The sequence below is a fragment of the Schistocerca gregaria genome, chromosome 1 (assembly GCF_023897955.1).
Source record: "Schistocerca gregaria isolate iqSchGreg1 chromosome 1, iqSchGreg1.2, whole genome shotgun sequence".
NCBI lineage: Eukaryota > Metazoa > Arthropoda > Insecta > Orthoptera > Acrididae > Schistocerca > Schistocerca gregaria.
This window is the reverse complement of record NC_064920.1, coordinates 60066061-60085199: the sequence shown is the minus strand read 5'-3', so window position 1 is coordinate 60085199 and position 19139 is coordinate 60066061.

Sequence of the window (19139 nt, the reverse complement as noted above, 5' to 3'; positions counted from 1 at the left end):
GGTTTTGTGATATGTTCATATACATATGGTCTATGAAATCAATAAAGAAAATTCAACGTTCTTTTACAATCAATGTGAGTGGTGACAGCTATAAGGGCGGCACAGGGACCAGGATTAGAGTTATCTGCCCCTGAACTCCTTACTGCCATCTGCATGGCCCACTCGATATAATTATAAAGAAAATGTTGGTTTTGTTATATGCTCATATACATATGGTCTATGAAATCAATAAAGAAAATTCAATGTTCCGTTACAATCAACGTGAGTGGTGACGGGTATGAGGGTGGCACTGGGACTAGGCCTAGAACTATCTGCCCCTGTGCTACTTACTGCAATCTGCATGGCCCGCTCGATACATCTCTAAAGATAATGTTGTTTTGTTATATGTTCATATATATGGTCTATGAAATCAATAAAGAAAATTCAATGTTCCTTTACAAGCAATGTGAGTGATGGCAGGTATGAGGGCAGCACTGGGACCAGGCCTAGAACTATCTGTCCCTGAACTACTTACTGCCATCTGCATGGCCCACTCGATATATCTATAAAGAAAATGTTGGTTTTGTTATATGCTCATATTAATATGGTCTATGAAGTCAATAAAGAAAAGTCAATGTTCCTTTACAATCAAAGTGAGTGGTGACGGGTATGAGGGCGGCACTGGGACCAGGCCTAGAACTACCTGCCCCTGAACTACTTACTGCCATCTGCATGGCCCGCTCGATACATATATAAAGATAATGTTGTTTTGTTATATGTTCATATATATGGTCTATGAAATCAATAAAGAAAATTCAATGTTCCTTTACAAGCAATGTGAGTGGTGACGGGTATGAGGGCGGCACTGGGACCAGGCCTAGAAGTACCTGCCCCTAAACTCCTTACTGCCATCTGCCAGTCCCGCACGATATATGTATAACGAAAATGTTGGTTTGGTGATATGTTTATATACATATGGTATATGAAATCAATAAATCAAATTCAATGTTCCTTTACAATAAATGTGAGTGGTGATTTGTATGGGGCTGGCACTAGGAGCAGGAATAGAACTATCTGCCCCTGAACTCCTTAATGCCATATGCATGAAACGCTCGATATATGTGATAAGAAAATGTTGGTTTTGTTATATGCTCATATACATATGGTCTATGAAATCAATAAAGAAAATTCAATGTTCTTTTACAATCTATGTGAGTGGTGACAGGTATGAGGGCGGCACTGGGACAAGGCCTAGAACTATCTGCCCCTGAACTACTTACTGAAATCTACATGGTTCGCTCGATATATGTATAAAGAAAATGATGGTTTCCTTATATGCTCATATACATATGGTCTATGAAATCAATAAAGAAAATTCAATGTTCCTTTACAATAAATGTGAGTGGTGACGGGTATGAGGGTGGCACTGGGACAAGGCCTAGAACTATCTGCCCCTGAACTACTTACTGCCATCTGCATGGCCCACTCGATATATGTATAAAGAAAATGTTGGTGTAGTTATATGCTCATATACATATGGCCTATGAATTCAATAAAGTAAATTCAATGATGCTTTACAATCAATGTGACAGGTGACGGGTATGGCGGCGGCACAGGGGCCAGGCTTAGAACTATCTGCCCCTGAATTACTTACTGCCATCTGCATTTCACGCTCGATATATTTATAAAGAAAATGTTGGTTATGTTTTATGCTCATATACATATGGTCTATGAAATCAATAAAGAAAATTCAATGTTCCTTTACAATCAAAGTGTGTGGTGACGGGTATGAGGGTGGCACTGGGACAAGGCCTAGAACTATCTGCCCCTGAACTACTTACTGCCATCTGCATGGCCCGCTTTATATATCTATAAAGAAAATGTTGGTTTTGTTGTATGCTCATATAAATATTGTCTATGATATCAATAAAGAAAATTCAATGTTCTTTTACAATCAATGTGACTGGTGACGGGTATGAGGGCGGCACTGGGACCAGGCGTGGAACAATTTGCATATGATCTACTTACTGCCATCTGCATGGCCCGCTTGATATGTGTATAAAGAAAATGTTGGTTTCGTTATTTGCTCATATACGTATGGTCTATGAAATCAATAAAGAAAATTCAATGTTCCTTTACAATCAATGTGAGTGGTGATGGGTAGGAGGGCAGCACTGGGACCAGGCCAAGAACTATCTGCCCCTGAACTACTTACTGCCATCCGCATGGCCCGCTCTACATATCTATAAAGAAAATGTTGGTTTGGCGATATGTTCATATACATGTGGTCTATGAAATCAATAAAGAAAATTCAATGTTCCTTTACAATCAATGTAAGTGGTGACAGTTATGAGGGCGGCACTGGGACAAGGCCTAGAACTACCTGCCCCTGAACTACTTACTGCCATCTGCCTGGCATGATCGATATATGTATAAAGAAAATGTTGGTTTAGTTATATGCTCATATAAATATGGTCTATGAAATCAATAAAGAAAATTCAATGATCCTTTACAATCAATGTGAGTGGTGACAGTTATGAGGGCGGCACTGGGACAAGGCCTAGAACTACCAGCCCCTGAACTACTTAATGCCATCTGCCTGGCATGATCGATATATGTATAAAGAAAATGTTGGTTTAGTTATATGCTCATTTACATATGGTCTATGAAATCAATAAAGAAAATTCAATGATCCTTTACAATCAATGTGAGTGGTGACGGGTATAAGGGTGGCACTGGGACCAGGCCTGGAACTATCCGCCCCTGAACTACTTAATGCCATATGCATGGCCCGCTCGATAAATCTATAAAGTAAATGTTGGTTTTGCTATATGCTCATATGCATATGGTCTATGAAATCAATAAAGACAATTCAATGTTCCTTTACAATCAATGTGTGTGGTGGCGGATATGAGGGCAGCACTGGGACCAGGCATAGATCTATCTGCCCCTGAACTACTTACTGCCATCTGCATGGCCCGCTCGTTATATGTATAAAGAAAATGTTGGTTTTGTTATATGCTCTTATACATTTGGTCTATGAAATCAATAAAGAAAATTCAATGTTCCTTTACAATCAATGTGAGTGGTGACGGGTATGAGGGCGGCACTGGGACCAGGCCTAGAACTATCTGCCCCTGAACTCCTTACTGCCGTCTGCATGGCCCGCTCGATATATATAAATAAATAGAATGTTGCTTTAGTTATATGCTCATATACATATGGGCTATGAAATCAATAAAGAAAACACAATGGTCCTTTACAATCAATGTGATTGGTGACGGGTACGGGGGCGGCACTGGGACCAGGCCTAGAATTATCTGCCCCTGAACTCCTTACTGCCATCTGCATGGCCCGCTCGATATATATATATATAATGAAAATGTTGGTTTAGTTATACGCTCATATACATATGGCCCATGAAATCAATAAAGAAAATTCAATTTTCCTTTACAATCAATGTGAGTGGTGTCGGGTATGAGGGCGGCACTGGGACCAGGCCTAGAAATATCTGCCCGTCAACTACTTGCCGCCATCTGAATGGCCTGCTCAATATATGTATAAAGAAAATGTTGGTTTTGTTATATGCTCATATACATATTGTCTATGAAATCATTAAAATAAATTCAATGTTCCTTTATAATAAATGTGAGTGGTGACGGGTAAGAGGGCGGCACTGGGACCAGGCCTAGAACTATCTGCCCCTGAACTCCTTACCGCCATCTGCATGGCCCGCTCGATATATCTATAAAGAATATGTTGATTTAGTTATATGCTCATGTATATATGGTCTATGAAATCAACAAAGTAATTTCAATGTTCCATTTCAATCAATGTGGGTGGTGACGGGTATGAGGGCGGCACTGGGACCAGGCCTGGAACTATCTGCCCCTGAACTACTTTCTGCCATCTACATGGCCCATTCAATATATGTATAAAGAAAATGTTGGTTTTGTTGTATGCTCATATAAATATTGTCTATGATATCAATAAAGAAAATTCAATGTTCTTTTACAATCAATGTGACTGGTGACGGGTATGGGGGCGGCACTGGGACCAGGCCTGGAACTATCTGCATATGATCTACTTACTGCCATCTGCATGGCCCACTCGATATGTGTATAAAGAAAATGTTGGTTTCGTTATTTGCTCATATACGTATGGTCTATGAAATCAATAAAGAAAATTCAATGTTCCTTTACAATCAATGTGAGTGGTGACAGGTATGAGGGCGGCACTGGGACTAGGCCTAGATCTATCTGCCCCTGAACTACTTACTGCCGTCCGCATGGCCCGCTCTATATATCTATAAAGAAAGTGTTGGTTTGGCGATATGTTCATATACATGTGGTCTATGAAATCAATAAAGAAAATTCAATGTTCCTTTACAATCAATGAAAGTGGTGACAGGTATGAGGGCGTCACTGGGACAAGGCCTAGAACTATCTGCCCCTGAACTACTTACTGAAATCTACATGGTTCGCTCGATATATCTATAAAGAAAATGTTGGTTTTATTATATGCTCTTATACATATGGTCTATGAAATCAATAAAGAAAATTCAATGATCCTTTACAATCAATGTGAGTGGTGACAGGTATGAGGGCGGCACTTTGACAAGGCCTAGATCTATCTGCCCCTGAACTACTTAATGCCATCTGCATGGCCCGCTCGATATATGTATAAAGAAAATGTTGGTTTCGTTATATGCTCATATACATATGGTCTATGAAATCAATAAAGAAAATTCAATGTTCCTTCACAATCAATGTGAGTGGTGATGGGAATGAGGGCGGCACTGGGAATTGGCCTAGAACTATCTGCCCCTGAACTACTTACTGCCATCTGCATGGCCCGCTTGATATATCTATAAAGAAAATGCTGGTTTTGTTATATCCTCATATACGTATGGTCTATGAAATCAATAAAGAAAATTCAATGTTCCTTTACAATCAATGTGAGTGGTGACAGGTATGAGGGCGGCACTGGGAGAAGGCCTATAACTATCTGCACCTGAACTACTTACTGCCATCTGCATGGCCCGCTTGATATTTGTATAAAGAAAATGTTGGTTTTGTTATATGCTCATATACATATGGTCTATGAAATAAATCAAGATAATTCAATGTTCATTTACAATCAATGTGAGTGGTGATGGGTGTTAGGGCGGCACTGGGACAAGGCCTTGAACTATCTGCCCCTGAACTACTTACTGCCATCTGCATGGCCCGCTCGATATATCTATAAAGAAAATGTTGGTTTTGTTGTATGCTCATATACATATGGTCTATGAAATCAATAAAGAAAATTCAATGTTCCTTTACACTCAATGTGAGTGGTGACAGGTATGAGGGCGGAACTGGGACAAGGCCCAGAAATATCTGCCCCTGAACTACTTACTGCCATCTGCATGGCCCGCTCGATATATGTATAAAGAAAATGTTGGTTTTGTTAAATGCTCATATACATATGGTCTATGAAATCAATAAAGTAAATTCAATGTTCCTTTACAATCAATGTGAGTGGTGATGGGTATGAGGTCGACACAGGGACCAGGTCTAGAACTATCTGCCCCTGAACTACTTACTGCCTTCTGAATGGCCCGCTCGATATATATATATATATTAAGAGAATATGGTTTTAGTTATATGCTCATGTACATATGGCCTATGAAATCAATAAAGGAAATTCAATGTTCCTTTACAATCAATGTGAGTGGTGACAGGTATGAGGGTGCCACTGCGACAAGGCCTAGAACTATCTGCCCCTGAACTACTTACTGCTATCTGCATGGCCCGCTCGATATATGTATAAAGAAAATGTTGGTTTTGTTATATGCTCATATACATATGGTCTATGAAATCAGTAAAGAAAATTCCATGTTCCTTTACAATCAATGTGAGTGCTGAAGTGTATGAGGGCGGCACTGGGACCAAGCCTAGAACTATCTGCCCCTGAAATACTTTCTGCCATCTGCATGGCCCACTCGATATATGTATAAGGAAAATGTTGGTTTTGTTATATGTTCATATTCATATGGTCTATGAAATCAATAAAGAAATTTCAATGTTCCTTTACAATCAATGTGAGTGGTGACGGGTATGAGGTCGACACAGGGACCGTTCCTAGAACTATCTGAACCTGAACTACTTGGGGCCATCTGCATGGCCCGCTTGATATATGTATAAAGAAAAAGTTGGTTTTGTTATATGCTCATATTCATATGGTCTATGAAATCAATAAAGACAATTCAATGTTCCTTTACAATCAATGTGAGTGGTGACAGGTATGAGGGCGGCACTGGGACAAGGCCTAGATCTATCTGCCCCTGAACTACTTAATGCCATCTGCATGGACCGCTCGATATGTGTATAAAGAAAATGTAGGTTTTGTTATATGCTCATATACATATGGTCTATGAAATCAATAAAGAAAATTCAATATTCCTTTACAATCAATGTGAGTGGTCACAGGTATGAGGGCGGCACTGGGACAAGGCCTAGAACTATCTGCCCCTGAACTACTTACTGAAATCTACATGGTTCACTCGATATATGTATAAAGAAAGTGTTGGTTTCGTTATATGCTCATATACATATGGTCTATGAAATCAATAAAGAAAATTCAATGTTCCCTTACAAGCAATGTGAGTGAGGATGGGTATGAGGGCGGCACTGGGACCAGGCCGAGAACTATCTGCCCCTGAACTACTTACTGAAATCTGCATGGACCGCTTGTTATATGTATAAAGAAAATGTTGGTCTTGTTATATGCTCATATTCATGTGGTCTATGAAACCAATAAAGGAAATTCAATGTTCCTTTACAATCAATGTGAGTGGTGACAGGTATGAAGGTGCCACTGGGACAAGGCCTAGAACCATCTGCCCCTGAACTACTTACTGCTATCTGCATGGCCCGCTCGATATATGTATAAAGAAAATGTTGGTCTTGTTATATGCTCATATACATATGGTCTATGAACTCAGTAAAGAAAATTCAATGTTCCTTTACAATCAATGTGAGTGGTGACGTGTATGAGGGCAGCACTAGGACCAGGCCTAGAAATATCTGCCCCAGAACTACTTGCTGCCATCTGAATGGCCTGCTCAATATATGTATTAAGAAAATGTTGGTTTTGTTATATGCTCATATACATATGGTCTATGAAATCAATAAAATAAATTCAATGTTCCTTTATAATCAAAGTGAGTGGTGACTGGTAAGAGGGCGACTCTGGGACCAGACCTAGAACTATCTGCCCCTGAACTCCTTACCGACATCTGCATGGCCCGCTCGATACAGGTATAAAGAATATGTTGGTTTAGTTATATGCTCAAGTATATATGGTCGATGAAATCAACAAAGAAATTTCAATGTTCCACTACAATCAATGTGAGTGGTGACGGGTATGAGGGCGGCACTGGGACCAGGCCTAGAACAATCTGCCCCTGAACTCCTTACTGCCATCTGCATGGCCCATTCGATATATGTATAAAGAAAATGTTGGTTTTTTTATATGCTCATATACATATGGTCTATGAAATCAATAAAAAAAATTCAATGTTCCTTTACAATCTATGTGAGTGGTGACAGGTATGAGGGCGGCTCTGGACCAAGGCCTAGAACTATCTGTCGCTGAACTCCTTACTGCCATCTGCCTCTCCTGCTCGATACATGTATAAAGTGAATGTTGGTTTGGTGATATGTTCATATACATATGGTCTATGAAATCAATAAAGAAAATTCAATGTTCCTTTACAATCAATGTGATTGCTGACGGGTATGAGGGCGGCACTGGGACCAAGCCTAGAACAATCTGCCCCTGAACTACTTTCTGCCATCTGCATGGCCCGCTCGGTATATGTATAAAGAAAATGTTGGTTTTGTTATATGCTCATATTCATATGGTCTATGAAATCAATAAAGAAAATTCAATGTTCCTTTACAATCAATATGAGTGGTGGCGGGTATGAGGGCGGCACTAGGACCAGGCCTAGAAATATCTGCCCCAGAACTACTTGCTGCCATCTGAATGGCCTGCTCAATATCTGTATTAAGAAAATGTTGGTTTTGTTATATGCTCATATACATATGGTCTATGAAATCAATAAAATAAATTCAATGTTCCTTTATAATCAGTGTGAGTGGTGACTGGTAAGAGGGCGACACTGGGACCAGGCCTAGAACCATCTGCCACTTAACTTCTTACCGGTATCTGAATGGCCCACTCGATACAGGTATAAAGAAAATGTTGGTTTAGTTATGTGCTAATGTATATATGGTCGATGAAATCAACAAAGAAATTTCAATGTTCCATTACAATCAATGTGAGTGGTGACCGGTATGAGGGCGGCACTGGGACCAGGCCTAGAACTATCTGCCCCTGAACTCCTTACTGCCATCTGCATGGCCCATTCGATATATGTATAAAGAAAATGGTTTCTTTATATGCTCATATACATATCGTCTATGAAATCAATAAAAAAAATTCAATGTTCCTTTACAATCAATGTGAGTGGTGACAGGTATGAGGGCGGCACTGGGCCAAGGCCTAGAACTATCTGCCCCTGAACAACTGACTGCGATCTGCATGGCACGCTTGATACATATATAAAGAATATTTTGGTTTTGTTGTATGCGCATATAAATATGGTCTATGAAAACAATAAAGAAAATTCACTTTTACTTTACAATCAATGTGAGTGGGGACAGGTATGAGGGCGGCACTGGGACAAGGCCTAGAACTATATGCCCATGAGCTACTAACTGAAATCTAGATGGTTCATTCGATATATGTATAAAGAAAATGTTGGATTTCTTATATGCTCATATACATATGGTCTATGAAATCAATAAAGAAAATTCTATGTTCCTTTGAAATCAATGTGAGTGGTGATGGGTATGAGGGCTGCAATGGGACTAGGCCTAGAACTACCTGCCCCTGAATTACTTACTGCCATCTGCATGGCCCGCTCGATATATCTATAAAGGAAATGTTGGTTTTGTTATATGCTCATATACATATGGTATATGAAATCAATAAAGAAAATTCAATGTTCCTTTACAATCAATGTGAGTGGTGACAGGTATGAGGGTGCCACTGGGACAAGGCCCAGAACTATCTGCCTCTGTACTACTTACTGCTATCTGCATGGCCCCCTCGATATATGTATAAAGAAAATGTTGGTTTTGTAATATGCTCATATTCATATGGTCTATGAAATCAATAAAGAGAATTCAATGTTCCTTTACAATCAATGTGAGTGGTGACGGGTATGAGGTCGACACAGGGACCAGGCCTAGAACTATCTGAACCTGAACTACTTACGGCCATCTGCATGGCCCGCTTGATATATGTATAAAGAAAATGTTGGTGTTGTTGTATGCTCATATACAAGTGGTCTATGAAATCAATAAAGAAAATTCAATGTTCCTTTACAATCAATGTGAGTGGTGACGGGTACGAGGGCAGCACTGGGACCAGGCCTAGACCTATCTGCCCCTGAACTACTTACTGCCATCTACATGGCACCCTAGATATATCTATAAAATATATGTTGGTTTTGTTATATGCTCATATACATATGGTCTATGAAATCAATAGAGAAAATTCAATGTTCCTTTAAAATCAATGTGAGTGGTGACGGGTATGATGGCGGCTCTGGGACCAAGCCTAGAACTATCTGCCCCTGAACTACTTACTGCCATCTACATGGCCCATTCGATATAAGTATAAAGAAAATATTGGTTTTTTTATATGCTAATATACATATGGTCTATGAAATCAATAAAAAAAATTCAAAGTTCCTTTACAATCAATGTGAGTGTTGACAGGTATGAGGGCGGCACTGTGCCAAGGCCTAGAACTATCTGCCTCTGAACTACTTACTGCCATCTGCATGGTCCGCTCGAAATATGTATAAAGAAAATGTTGGTTTAGTTATATGCTCATATACATATGGCCTATAAAATCAATAAAGTAAATTCAATGTTCCTTTACAATCAAAGTGAGTGGTGACGGGTATGAGGGCGGCACAGGGACCAGGCTTAGAAATATCTGCCCCTGAACTACTTACTGCCATCTGCATGGCACGCACAATATATTTATAAAGAAAATCTTGGTTATGTCTTATGCTCATATACATATGGTCTATGAAAACAATAAAGAAAATTCAGTGTTCCTTTACAATCAAAATGTGTGGTGACGGGTATGAGGGCGGCACTTGGACCAGGACAAGAACTATTTGACCCTGAACTACTTACTGCCATCTCCATGGCCCGCTCGATAAATATTTAAAGAAAATGTTGGTTTTGTTATATGTTCATATACATATGGTCTATGAAATCAATAAAGAAAATTCAGTGTTCCTTTACAATCAATGTCAGTGGTGATGGGTATGAGGGCAGCACTGGGACCAGGACTAGAACTATCTAGCCCTGAACTACTTACTGCCATCTTCATGGTCCGCTCGAAATTAATATAAAGGAAATGTTGGTTTTGTTATATGCTCATATACATATAGTCTATGAAATCAATAAAGAAAATTCAATGTTGCTTTACAATCAATGTGAGTGGTGATGGGTATGAGGGCGGCAATGGGACAAGGCCTAGAACTATCTGCCACTGAACTACTTACTGCCATCAGCATGGCCCGCTCGATATATCTATAAAGAAAATGTTGGTTTTGTTATATGCTCATATACATATGGTCTATGAAATCAATAAAGAAAATTCAATGCAACTATACAATCAATGTGAGTGGTGACAGGTATGAGGACGGCACTGTGACAAGGCCTAGAACTATCTGCCCCTGAACTACGTACTGTAATCTGCATGGCGGACCCAATATATCTATAAATAAGATGTTGGTTATGTTATATGCTCATATACATATGGTCTATGAAATCAATAAAGAAAATTCAATGTACCTTTACAATCAATGTGAGTGGTGACAGGTATGAGGGCGGCACTAAGACAAGGCCTAGAACTATCTGCCCCTGAACCACTTACTGCCATCTGCATGGCCCGCTCGATATATGTATAAAGAAAATGTTGGTTTTGTTATACGCTCATATACATATGGTCTATGAAATCAATAAAGAAAATTCAATGTTCCTTTACAATCAATGTGAGTGGTGATGGTTATGAGGGCGGCACTGGGACCAGGCCCAGAACTATCTGCCCCTGAACTACTTGCTGCCATCTGCATGGCCCGCTCGATATATCTATAAAGAAAATGCTGGTTTTGTTATATGCTCATATACATATGGTCTATGAAATCGATAAAGAAAATTCAATGTTCCTTTACAATCAATGTGAGTGGTGACAGGTATGAGGGCGGCACTGGGAACAGGCCTAGAACTATCTGCCCCTGAACTACTTACTGCCATCTGCATGGCCCGCTCGATATATCTATAAAGAAAATGCTGGTTTTGTTATATGCTCATATACATATGGTCTATGAAATCGATAAAGAAAATTCAATGTTCCTTTACAATCAATGTGAGTGGTGACAGGTATGAGGGCGGCACTGGGAACAGGCCTAGAACTATCTGCCCCTGAACTACTTACTGCCATCTGCATGGCCCGCTCGATATATCTATAAAGAACATGCTGGTTTTGTTATGTGCTCATGTACATATGGTCTATGAAATCAATAAAGAAAAGACAATGTTCCTTTACAATCAATGTGAGTGGTGACAGGTGTGAGGGCGCCACTGGGACAAGTCCTAGAACTATCTGCCCCTGAACTACTTACTGCTATCTGCATGGCCCGCTCAATATATGCATAAAGAAAATGTTGGTTTTGTTATATGCTCATATACATATGGTCTATGAAATCAATAAAGAAAATTCAATGTTCCTTTACAATCAATGTGAGTGGTGACAGGTATGAGGGTGGCACTGGGACAAGGCCTAGAACTATCTGCCCCTGAACTACTTACTGGCATCTGCATGGCCCGCTCGATATATCTATAAGAAAATGTTGGTTTTGTTATATACTCATATACATATAGTCTATGAAATCAATAAAGAAAATTCAACGTTCCTTTACAATCAATGTGAGTAGTGACAGGTATGAGGGCGGTACTGGGACGAAGCCTAGAACTATCTGCCGCTGAACTACTTACTGCCATCTGCATGGCCCGCACGTTATATCTATAAAGAACATGCTGGTTTTGTTATATGCTCATATACATATGGTCTATGAAATCAATAAAGAAAATTATATGTTCCTTTAAATCAATGTGAGTGGTGATGGGTATAAGTGTGGCACTGGGACCAGGCCTAGAACTATCTGCCGCTGAACTACTTACTGCCATCTGCATGGCCCTCTCGAAATATCTATAAAGAAAATGTTGGTTTAGTTATATGCTCATATACATGTGGTCTATGAAATCAGTAAAGAAAATTCAATGCTCCTTTACAATCAATGTGAGTGGTGATGGTTATGAGGGCGGCACTGGGACCAGGCCCAGAACTATCTGCCCCTGAACTACCTACTGCCATCTGCAAGGCCCGCTCGATATATCTATAAAGAAAATGCTGGTTTTGTTATATGCTCTTATACATATGGTCTATAAAATCGATAAAGAAAATTCAATGTTCCTTTACAATCAATGTGAGTAGTGACAGGTATGAAGTCGGCACTGGGACGAGGCCTAGAACTATCTGCCCCTGAACTACTTACTGCCATCTGCATGGCCCCCTCGATATATGTATAAAGAGAATGTTGGTTTTGTTATATGCTCATATACATATGGTCTATGAAATCAATAAAGAAAATTATATGTTCCTTTAAATCAATGTGAGTGGTGATGGGTATAAGTGTGGCACTGGGACCAGGCCTAGAACTATCTGCCCCTGAACTACTTACTGCTATCTGCATGGCCCGCTCTATATATGTATAAAGAAAATGTTGGCTCTGTTTTATGCTCATATACATATGGTCCATGAATTCAATAAAAAAATTGAATGTTCCTTTACAATCAATGTGAGTTGTAACAGGTATGAGGGTGGCACTGGGACAAGGCCTAGAACTATCTGCCCCTTAAGTACTTACTGCTATCTGCATGGCCCACTCGATATATCTATTCGAAAATGTTGGGTTTGTTATATGCTCATATACATATAGTGTATGAAATCAATAAAGAATATTCAATGTTCCTTTACAATCAATGTGAGTGGTGATAGGTATGAGGGCGGTACTGGGACCAGGCCTAGAACTATCTGCCGCTGAACTACCTACTGCCATCTGCATGGCCCGCACGATATATCTATAAAGAAAATGTTTGTTTTGTTATATGTTCATATACATATGGTCTATGAAATCAATAAAGAAAATAAAATGTTCCTTTAAAATCAATGTGAGTGGTGATGGGTATAAGGGTGGCACTGGGACCAGGCCTAGAACTATCTGCCCCCCAACTACTTACTGACATCTGCATGGCCCTCTCGAAATATCTATAAAAAAACGTTGGTTTTGTTATATGCTCATATACATATGGTCTATGAAATCAGTAAAGAAAATTCAGTGCTCCTTTACAATCAATGTGAGTGCTGACAGGTATGAGGGCAGCACTGGGACAAGGTCTAGAACTATCTGCCCCTGAACTAGTTACTGCCTTCACCGTGGCCCGCTCAATATATGTATAAAGAAAATGTTGGTTTTGTTAGATGCTCATATACATATGGTCTATGAAATCAATAAAGAAAAATCAATTTTCCTTTACAATCAATGTTTGTGGTGATGGGTATGATGGCAGCACTGGGATCAGGTCTAGAACAATCTGCCGCTGAACTACTTACTGCCATCTGCATGGCCCGCTCGATATATCTATAAAGAAAATGTTGGTTTTGTTATACGCTCATATACATATGGTCTATGAAATCAATAAAGAAAATTCAATGTTCCTTTACAATCAATGTGTGTGGTGACAGGTATGAGGGCGGCACTGGGACAAAGCCTATAACTAACTGCCGGAAAACTATTTACTGCCATCTGCATGGCCCGCTCGATATATGTATAAAGAAAAAGTTGGTTTAGTTATATGCTCATATTCATATGTTCTATGAAATCAATAAACAAAATTCAATGTTCCTTTACAGTCAATGTGGGTGGAGACAGGTATAAGGGCGACACTGGGACAAAGCGTAGAACTATCTGCCCCTGAACTACTTACTGCCATCTGCATGGCCCGCTCGACATATCTATAAAGAAAATGTTGGTTTTGTTATATGCTCATATACATATGATCTATGAAATCAATAAGAAAATTCAATGTTCCTTTACAATCAATGTGAGTGGTGACAGGTATGAGGGCGTCACTGGGACAGGGCCTAGAACTATCTGCCCCTGAACTACTTACTGCCATCAGTGTGGCCCGCTCGATATATGTATAAAGGAAATTTTGGTTTTGTCATATGCTCATATACATATGGTCTATGAAATCAATAAAGAAAAATCAATGTTCTTTCACAATCAATGTGTGTGGTGATGGGTATGTAGGCGGCACTGGGACCAGGCTTTGAACTATCTGAAGCTGAACTACTTACTGCCATCTGCATGGCCCGCTCGATATATGTATAAGGAAAATGTTGGTTTGCTTATATTCTCATATACACATGGTCTATGAAATCAATAAAGAAAATTCAATGTTCCTTTACAATCAATGTGAGTGGTGACAGGTATGAGGGCGGCACTGGGACAAGGCCTAGATCTATCTGCCCCTGAACTACTTACTGCCATCTGCATGGCCCTCTCGATATCTGTACAAAGAAAGTGTTGGTTTTGTTATATGCTCATACACATATGGTCTATGAAATCAATAAAGAAAATTAATGCTCCTTTACAATCAATGTGAGTGGTGACGGGTATGAGGGCGGCACTGATACCAGGCCTAGAATTATCTGCCGCTGAACTACTTACTGCCATTTGCATGGCACACTCGATATATCTATAAAGTAAATGTTGGTTATGTTATATGCTCATATACATATGGTCTATGAAATCAATAAAGAAAATTCAATGTTCCTTTACAATCAATGTGAGTGGTGACAGGTATGAGGGCGGCACTGGGACAACTCCGAGAACTATCTGCCCCAAAACTATTTACTGCCATCTACATGGCCCGCTCGATATATGTATAAAGAAAAAGTTGGTTTTGTTATATGCTCATATACATATGATATATGAAATCATTAAGAAAATTCAATGTTCCTTTACAATCAATGTGAGTGGTGACAGTTATGAGGGCGTCACTGGGACAAGGCCTAGAACTATCTGCCCCTGAACTACTTACTGCCATCAGTGTGGCCTGCTCGATATATGTGTAAAGGAAATTTTGGTTTTGTTATATGCTCATATACATATGGTCTATGAAATCAATAAAGAAAAATCAATGTTCCTTTACAATCAATGTGAGTGGTGATGGGTATGTGGGCGGCACTGGGACCAGGCTTAGAACTATGTGCCCCTGAACTACTTACTGCCATCGGCATGGCCCTCTCGATATCTGTACAAAGAAAGTGTTGGTTTTGTTATATGCTCATACACATATGTTCTATGAAATCAATAAAGAAAATTCAATGTTCCTTTACAAACAATGTGAGTGGTGATGGGTATGAGGGCGGCACAAGGACCAGGCCTAGAACTATTCCCCCTGAACTACTTACTGAAATCTGCATGGCCCACTCGATATATCTATAAAGAAACTGTTGGTTTTGTTATATGCTCATATACATATGGTCTATGAAATCAATTAAGAAAATTCAATGTTCCTTTACAATCAATGTGAGATGTGACAGGTATGAGGGCGGCACTGGGACAAGGCCTAGAACTATCATATTCTGAACTACTTACTGCCATCTGCATGGCCCGCATTATATATGTATAAAGAAAATGTTGGTCTTGTTATATGCTCATTTACATATCGTCTATGAAATCAATAAAGAAAATTCAATGTTCCTTCACAATCAATGTGAGTGGAGACAGGTATAAGGGCGGACAGTGACAAGGCCTAGAACTATCTGCCCCTGAACTACTTACTGCCATCAGCGTGGCCCGCTCGATATATGTATAAAGGAAATTTTGATTTTGTTATATGCTCATATTAATATGGTCTATGAAATCAATAAGAAAAAATCAATGTTCCTTTACAATCAATGTGTGTGGTGATGGGTATGTGGGCGGCACTGGGACAAGGCCTAGAACTGTCTGCCTCTTAACTATTCACTGCCATCCGCATGGCCCGCTCGATATATGTATAAAGAAAATTTTGGTTTTGTTATATGCTCATATACATATGATCTATGAAATCAATAAAGAAAAATCAATGTTCCTTTACAATCTATGTGAGTGGTGATGGGCATGAGGGCGGCACTGGGACAAGGCCTAGAACTATCTGCCGCTGAACTACTTACTGCCATCTGCATGGCCCGCTCGATATATGTATAAGGAAAATGTTGGTTTCGTTATATGCTCATATACATATGGTCTATGAAATCAATAAAGAAAATTCAATGTTCCTTTACAATCAATGTGAGTGGTGACAGGTATGAGGGCGGCACTGCGACAAGGCCTAGAACTATCTGCCCCTGAACTACTTACTGCCATCTGCATGGCCCTCTCGATATATGTACAAAGAAAGTGTTGGTTTTGTTATATGCTCATATACATATGGTCTATGAAATCAATAAAGAAAATTCAATGTTCCTTTACAATCAATGTGAGTGGTGATGGGTATGAGGACGGCACTGGGACCAGGCCTAGAACTATCTGCCCCTGAACTACTTACTGAAATCTTCTTGGCCCACTCGATATATCTATAAAGAAAATTTTGGTTTGCTTATATGCTCATATACATATGGTCTATGAAATCAATAAAGAAAATTCAATGTTCCTTTACAATCAATGTGAGATGTGACAGGTATGAGGGCGGCACTGGGACAAGGCCTAGAAATATCTGTCCCTGAACTACTTACTGCCATCTGCATGGCCCGCTTTATTTATGAATAAAGAAAATGTTGGTCTTGTTATATGCTCATATACATATGGTCTATGAAATCAATAAAGAAAATTCAATGTTCCTTTACAATCAATGTGAGTTGTGATGGGTATAAGGGCGGCACTGGGACAAGGCCTAGAACTATCTGCCCCTGAACTACTTACTGCCATCTGCATGGCCCGCTCGATATATTTATAAAGAAAATTTTGTTTTTGTTATATGCTCATATACATATAGTCTATGAAATCAATAAAGAAAATTCAATGTTCCTTTACAATCAATGTGAGTAGTGACAGGTATGAGGGTGGTACTGGGACCAGGCCTAGAACTATCTGCCGCTGAACTACTTACTGCCATCTGCATGGCCCGCACGATATATCTATAAAGAAAACGTTGGTTTTGTTATATGCTCATATACATATGGTCTATGAAATCAATAAAGAAAATTATATATTTTTTTACAATCAATGTGAGTGGTGATGGGTATAAGGGTGGCACTGGGACCAGGCCTAGAACTATCTGCCGCTGAACTACTTACTGCCATCTGCATGGCCCTCTCGAAATATCTATAAAGAAAATGTTGGTTTAGTTATATGCTCATATACATGAGGTCTATGAAATCAGTAAAGAAAATTCAATGCTCCTTTACAATCAATGTGAGTGGTGATGGTTATGAGGGCGGCATTGGGACCAGGCCCAGAACTATCTGCCCCTGAACTACTTACTGCCATCTGCAAGGCCCGCTCGATATATCTATAAAGAAAATGCTGGTTTTGTTATATGCTCATATACATATGGTCTATAAAATCGATAAAGAAAATTCAATGTTCCTTTACAATCAATGTGAGTAGTGACAGGTATGAGGTCGGCACTGGGACCAGGCCTAGAACTATCTGCCCCCGAACTACTTACTGCCATTTGCATGGCACGCTCGATATATCTATAAAGTAAATGTTGGTTATGTTATATGCTCATATACATATGGTCTATGAAATCAATAAAGAAAATTCAATGTTCCTTTACAATCAATGTGAGTGGTGACAGGTATGAGGGCGGCACTGGGACAACTCCGAGAACTATCTGCCCCAAAACTATTTACTGCCATCTACATGGCCCGCTCGATATATGTATAAAGAAAAAGTTGGTTTTGTTATATGCTCATATACATATGATATATGAAATCATTAAGAAAATTCAATGTTCCTTTACAATCAATGTGAGTGGTGACAGTTATGAGGGCGTCACTGGGACAAGGCCTAGAACTATCTGCCCCTGAACTACTTACTGCCATCAGTGTGGCCTGCTCGATATATGTGTAAAGGAAATTTTGGTTTTGTTATATGCTCATATACATATGGTCTATGAAATCAATAAAGAAAAATCAATGTTCCTTTACAATCAATGTGTGTGGTGATGGGTATGTGGGCGGCACTGGGACCAGGCTTAGAACTATGTGCCCCTGAACTACTTACTGCCATCGGCATGGCCCTCTCGATATCTGTACAAAGAAAGTGTTGGTTTTGTTATATGCTCATACACATATGTTCTATGAAATCAATAAAGAAAATTCAATGTTCCTTTACAAACAATGTGAGTGGTGATGGGTATGAGGGCGGCACAAGGACCAGGCCTAGAACTATTCCCCCTGAACTACTTACTGAAATCTGCATGGCCCACTCGATATATCTATAAAGAAACTGTTGGTTTTGTTATATGCTCATATACATATGGTCTATGAAATCAATTAAGAAAATTCAATGTTCCTTTACAATCAATGTGAGATGTGACAGGTATGAGGGCGGCACTGGGACAAGGCCTAGAACTATCATATTCTGAACTACTTACTGCCATCTGCATGGCCCGCATTATATATGTATAAAGAAAATGTTGGTCTTGTTATATGCTCATTTACATATCGTCTATGAAATCAATAAAGAAAATTCAATGTTCCTTCACAATCAATGTGAGTGGAGACAGGTATAAGGGCGGACAGTGACAAGGCCTAGAACTATCTGCCCCTGAACTACTTACTGCCATCAGCGTGGCCCGCTCGATATATGTATAAAGGAAATTTTGATTTTGTTATATGCTCATATTAATATGGTCTATGAAATCAATAAGAAAAAATCAATGTTCCTTTACAATCAATGT